Source organism: Harmonia axyridis, chromosome X, assembly GCF_914767665.1.
Source record: "Harmonia axyridis chromosome X, icHarAxyr1.1, whole genome shotgun sequence".
In the NCBI taxonomy this organism is placed as follows: Eukaryota; Metazoa; Arthropoda; class Insecta; order Coleoptera; family Coccinellidae; genus Harmonia; species Harmonia axyridis.
The window spans coordinates 33,939,241-33,946,214 of record NC_059508.1 but is presented as its reverse complement, the minus strand read 5'-3'; positions in this window follow the sequence as shown (position 1 = coordinate 33,946,214).

Sequence of the window (6,974 nt, the reverse complement as noted above, 5' to 3'; positions counted from 1 at the left end):
CGGCAACTACCGTCCGATCAGTCTACTGTCTAACCTCAGCAAGCTGACCGAGAAAATCCTGTTAGGAAAAATAAAACAAGTTATGAAAAACAATAAAATTCGCGATGACCATCAATTTGGCTTCAAGGAAAAACACAGCTCGACACAGCAAATCTGCCGAATCGTAGTTGACGTAATAAATAGTTTCAATAATAAAAACCACACGGTCATGCTCCTCCTCGACATCGAAAAGGCGTTCGACAAAGTTTGGATAGAGGGGCTGACCTACAAATTAATAAAACTTAAATTCCCGAAATTCCTCATAAAGACCATTTACTCATATCTCAATAACAGAAAATTCATAGTACGCGTAGGGAATGAAACATCCGCGCCCAAAAATATAAAAGCAGGAATTGTGCAGGGATCAGTCCTTGGACCTAGATTATTCAATATCTACGTCCAGGATATCCCGAAACATAACAAAACAAAAATCGCCCTCTTCGCGGATGACACGGCCATATATGCCCACTCATCCAGCGCTGAAGACGCCAATCGCGAGCTGAAAAACCATCTCGAAGTACTTATCAATTACTTCGACAGATGGAAAATAAAACTGAATGAGACCAAAGCAGAGCAGATCGTGTTTAGCAGAAGACGGAATGAAAAAGTAATCTTAGACAAATTAAAAATCAATAATACGGAAATTGTTCCAAAAAGCTCCGTTAAGTACCTGGGCATTGAATTGGACGAAAGGCTAAATTTCCACCGCCATATCAAAGCACAAATCCATAAAGGATACGCCATCAAAAAGATACTGCATCCTCTATTGTGCAGTAAAAGTATGCTGAATGAAAAAAACAAATTGCTCATTTACAAAACATACATCCGGCCAGTAGTCACATACGCTGCGCCGGCATTTTGTCACCTTAGGCCCTTTCCAATAAGGCCCATTCAAAACCTTCAAAACAAAATCCTAAGATTGGCCTTGAGCAAGCCGTATTACACTAGGATATCCAAACTACATGAACTCGCGGATATTCCAACCATCCGCGAGTACCTAAACAAAGTATCTAGCGATTTCTACGAATTCCAGTGTAAATCCAACGCACTGACAAGACAAATTACGAAAACGCGACTCCACGCATCCCCTCACCCCCTCCCGTACCAATTCCTTCCCATATTCCTTAAACCTCCCTAAAAACCCACCCCAAACACCCAAAAACCCCTATGAAAACCGCCATCTTCCAAGACCGGCCATGTCACATACCGACATTTTGAAAAATATGTCTTGACGACGAATCACAACGAAAGGTAGCGGCAGCCAATGCGAATGGCGTATCCATCGCCCTGTTATCGTAACAACCAATCGGTCCTACGGGTACTAGACCCAACAGCGACACGAACGGTGCTACGAGAAATGGGGACTGGCCACGACTAGCAAATGGCGGCCGTTAGCTGAATTGAGAATCGCCGTTTAGCATAACGGGAACCCCTTCCCAGACATGTATATAAAATTGTATATAAAAATTTGTAAATGCTAAAACTGTACATAACTGTATATATATATATCCCCAACCCACCCCCCATCCCTCCCCAAATTATTTATATCAGGTTTTTTATTCCTAAATTTTTCCTGAAAATCCCCTATTATAATAAAATAAATAAATATACGATATCAAACAAAAATTCCCAAACACCCTGAAATTACTTAAAAATTTTTTATTATATGTATATGAAATGTAACTGATAATACCAGAATTATCTGGTAGGAACTGTATATAAACCATTATTGTTGATTAACATGGCCTATATAGGCACATATCTGTAACTATCACAAAGACAAATAAAGCCCATTTGAAATTGAAATTGAAATTGAACACTGAAGCCAAGCAGCGTCGGGCGCGGTTAGTACTTGGATGGGTGACCGCTTGGGAACACCGCGTGCTGTAAGCTTTTTTTTTACGTTCTGCATCGGTCTGCCGAGATAACGTGGTGCATCGGTATGATCGAGTTTACGTTCTGCATCGGTAAGATCGAGATTACGTGATGCATCGGTAAGATTGAGATTACGTGGTGCATCGGTAAGATCGAGTTTACGTGGTGCATCGGTAAGATCCAATTCACGTTCTGCATCGGTAAGATCCAGTTCACGTGGTGCATCGGTAAGATCGAGATTACGTGGTGCATCGGTAAGATCGAGTTTACGTGGTGCATCGGTAAGATCCAATTCACGTTCTGCATCGGTAAGATCCAGTTCACGTGGTGCATCGGTAAGATTGAGATTACGTGGTGCATCGGTAAGATCGAGTTTACGTGGTGCATCGGTAAGATCCAATTCACGTTCTGCATCGGTAAGATCCAGTTCACGTGGTGCATCGGTAAGATTGAGATTACGTGGTGCATCGGTAAGATCGAGTTTACGTGGTGCATCGGTAAGATCCAATTCACGTTCTGCATCGGTAAGATCCAGTTCACGTGGTGCATCGGTAAGATCGAGATTACGTGGTGCATCGGTAAGATCGAGTTTACGTGGTGCATCGGTAAGATCCAATTCACGTTCTGCATCGGTAAGATCCAGTTCACGTGGTGCATCGGTAAGATTGAGATTACGTGGTGCATCGGTAAGATCCAGTTCACGTGGTGCATCGGTAAGATGGAGATTACGTGGTGCATCGGTAAGATCGAGATTACGTGGTGCATCGGTAAGATCTACTTTACGTTCTGCATCGGTCTGCCCTTGTTTACGTGGTGCATCGGTAAGATCGAGATTACGTGAAGCATCGGTATGATCGAGTTTACGTTCTGCATCGGTCTGCCCGATATTACGTGGTGCATCGGTCTGCCCTAGTTTACGTGGTGCATCGGTTTGGACTTAGAGATATATTTTCGACGTGAAAATGTTCCGATACAACTTTTGAACCAGGATAGTTAGAGAGATGATTTTTTCTGGGATGTACGTGGATCGGGGAATGGATTGTGGGAAATAACTTGCCATGACCGAGGTGTCCTCGAATTTTTTTTTTTTTCGAAAAAAATTTTCTGATTGTGGAATTTTCTCAAATTTGATTTGGTTGCCTCCTAATGTGTTCTAAAAGAGTAAATCAGTAATCGGAATCGAAAAATATTTTTCGGATTTTTTTTTTTTTCGAAAAAAATTTTCTGATCGTGGAATTTCCTCAAATTCGATTTGGTTGCCTTCTAATGTGTTTTTAAAGCGTAAATCAGTAATCAGAATCAATATTCATTGTCGACTTTAATTTTTATAAGGAAAAATGTTCACGTCCTTAAACGCCTCCCCATCATCAGCCCGAGTCCAAGTCGATGTCAGTCCCGAGCGGACGGTGTCAGATACTACCTATCGCCGAGGTCTGGACTTGGCGAGATATTACGACGTGAAATGTTCCGATACAACTTTTGAACCAGGATAGTTAGAGAGATGATTTCTTCTATGTTGTACGTTGATTGTGGAATGAAATACGGAAAATAACTCGCCATGACCGAGGTGATTACGATTTTTTTTTTTTTTCGAAAAAAATTTTCTGATCGTGGAATTTTCTCAAATTTGATTTGGTTGCCTCCTTATATGTTCTAGTAGCGATAATCAACAATCAGAATCAAAATCCATGGTCGGGTTTGATTTTTATAAGGAAAAATGTTCACGTCCTTTTTTACAACCCCGACTCATTGACGATGTTAGAACCGAGCCGGCGGTGTCAGATACGACCGATCGCCCCGGTCCCGATCGTCATTTACGTTGTGCATCGGTCTGCCCGAGATTACGTGGTGCATCGGTATGATCGAGTTTACGTGGTGCATCGGTAAGATCCAATTCACGTTCTGCATCGGTAAGATCCAATTCACGTTCTGCATCGGTAAGATCCAGTTCACGTGGTGCATCGGTAAGATGGAGATTACGTGGTGCATCGGTAAGATCGAGATTACGTGGTGCATCGGTAAGATCTACTTTACGTTCTGCATCGGTCTGCCCTTGTTTACGTGGTGCATCGGTAAGATCGAGATTACGTGAAGCATCGGTATGATCGAGTTTACGTTCTGCATCGGTCTGCCCGATATTACGTGGTGCATCGGTCTGCCCTAGTTTACGTGGTGCATCGGTTTGGACTTAGAGATATATTTTCGACGTGAAAATGTTCCGATACAACTTTTGAACCAGGATAGTTAGAGAGATGATTTTTTCTGGGATGTACGTGGATCGGGGAATGGATTGTGGGAAATAACTTGCCATGACCGAGGTGTCCTCGAATTTTTTTTTTTTTCGAAAAAAATTTTCTGATTGTGGAATTTTCTCAAATTTGATTTGGTTGCCTCCTAATGTGTTCTAAAAGAGTAAATCAGTAATCGGAATCGAAAAATATTTTTCGGATTTTTTTTTTTTTCGAAAAAAATTTTCTGATCGTGGAATTTCCTCAAATTCGATTTGGTTGCCTTCTAATGTGTTTTTAAAGCGTAAATCAGTAATCAGAATCAATATTCATTGTCGACTTTAATTTTTATAAGGAAAAATGTTCACGTCCTTAAACGCCTCCCCATCATCAGCCCGAGTCCAAGTCGATGTCAGTCCCGAGCGGACGGTGTCAGATACTACCTATCGCCGAGGTCTGGACTTGGCGAGATATTACGACGTGAAATGTTCCGATACAACTTTTGAACCAGGATAGTTAGAGAGATGATTTCTTCTATGTTGTACGTTGATTGTGGAATGAAATACGGAAAATAACTCGCCATGACCGAGGTGATTACGATTTTTTTTTTTTTTTTGAAAAAAATTTTCTGATCGTGGAATTTTCTCAAATTTGATTTGGTTGCCTCCTTATATGTTCTAGTAGCGATAATCAACAATCAGAATCAAAATCCATGGTCGGGTTTGATTTTTATAAGGAAAAATGTTCACGTCCTTTTTTACAACCCCGACTCATTGACGATGTTAGAACCGAGCCGGCGGTGTCAGATACGACCGATCGCCCCGGTCCCGATCGTCATTTACGTTGTGCATCGGTCTGCCCGAGATTACGTGGTGCATCGGTATGATCGAGTTTACGTGGTGCATCGGTAAGATCCAATTCACGTTCTGCATCGGTAAGATCCAATTCACGTTCTGCATCGGTAAGATCCAGTTCACGTGGTGCATCGGTAAGATGGAGATTACGTGGTGCATCGGTAAGATCGAGATTACGTGGTGCATCGGTAAGATCTACTTTACGTTCTGCATCGGTCTGCCCTTGTTTACGTGGTGCATCGGTAAGATCGAGATTACGTGAAGCATCGGTATGATCGAGTTTACGTTCTGCATCGGTCTGCCCGATATTACGTGGTGCATCGGTCTGCCCTAGTTTACGTGGTGCATCGGTTTGGACTTAGAGATATATTTTCGACGTGAAAATGTTCCGATACAACTTTTGAACCAGGATAGTTAGAGAGATGATTTTTTCTGGGATGTACGTGGATCGGGGAATGGATTGTGGGAAATAACTTGCCATGACCGAGGTGTCCTCGAATTTTTTTTTTTTTCGAAAAAAATTTTCTGATTGTGGAATTTTCTCAAATTTGATTTGGTTGCCTCCTAATGTGTTCTAAAAGAGTAAATCAGTAATCGGAATCGAAAAATATTTTTCGGATTTTTTTTTTTTTCGAAAAAAATTTTCTGATCGTGGAATTTCCTCAAATTCGATTTGGTTGCCTTCTAATGTGTTTTTAAAGCGTAAATCAGTAATCAGAATCAATATTCATTGTCGACTTTAATTTTTATAAGGAAAAATGTTCACGTCCTTAAACGCCTCCCCATCATCAGCCCGAGTCCAAGTCGATGTCAGTCCCGAGCGGACGGTGTCAGATACTACCTATCGCCGAGGTCTGGACTTGGCGAGATATTACGACGTGAAATGTTCCGATACAACTTTTGAACCAGGATAGTTAGAGAGATGATTTCTTCTATGTTGTACGTTGATTGTGGAATGAAATACGTAAAATAACTCGCCATGACCGAGGTGATTACGATTTTTTTTTTTTTTCGAAAAAAATTTTCTGATCGTGGAATTTTCTCAAATTTGATTTGGTTGCCTCCTTATATGTTCTAGTAGCGATAATCAACAATCAGAATCAAAATCCATGGTCGGGTTTGATTTTTATAAGGAAAAATGTTCACGTCCTTTTTTACAACCCCGACTCATTGACGATGTTAGAACCGAGCCGGCGGTGTCAGATACGACCGATCGCCCCGGTCCCGATCGTCATTTACGTTGTGCATCGGTCTGCCCGAGATTACGTGGTGCATCGGTCTGGACTTAGAGATATATTTTCGACGTGAAAATGTTCCGATACAACTTTTGAACTAGGATAGTTAGAGAGATGATTTTTTCTGGGATGTACGTTGATTGGGGAATGGATTGTGGGAAATAACTTGCCATGACCGAGGTGTTCTCGAATTTTTTTTTTTTTTTCGAAAAAAATTTTCTGATTGTGGAATTTTCTCAAATTTGATTTGGTTGCCTCCTAATGTGTTCTAATAGCGATAATCAACAATCAGAATCAAAATCCATGGTCGGGTTTGATTTTTATAAGGAATAATGTTCACGTCCTTTTTCGCCTATGTTCTTTTTCGACGTGAAAAGTTCCGATACAACTTTTGAACCAGGATAGTTAGAGAGATGATTTTTTCTGGGATGTATGTTGATTGACGTACGAAACTTGGAAAAAAAATAGAAAAGACCGAGGTACTCTAGAAAAAAAATTTATTGAAAATATTTTTTTGATTTCGGAATTAATTCGAAATTCATTCAGATGTCTTCTATCAATATCGCGAAAGAAAAATCAATAATCAGAATCGATATTCATCTAAGATTATTTCCTTTTGGATTGTGTTAACATTCGGTACGATCTTGTCTACGTGATGCATCGGTTTGTTTCTCGGCTCTTGTGAGCAAGTTGGACACTCGAGACGGCCTCCATCGATCGGATTAGGCGGGCTTTAATGTTAA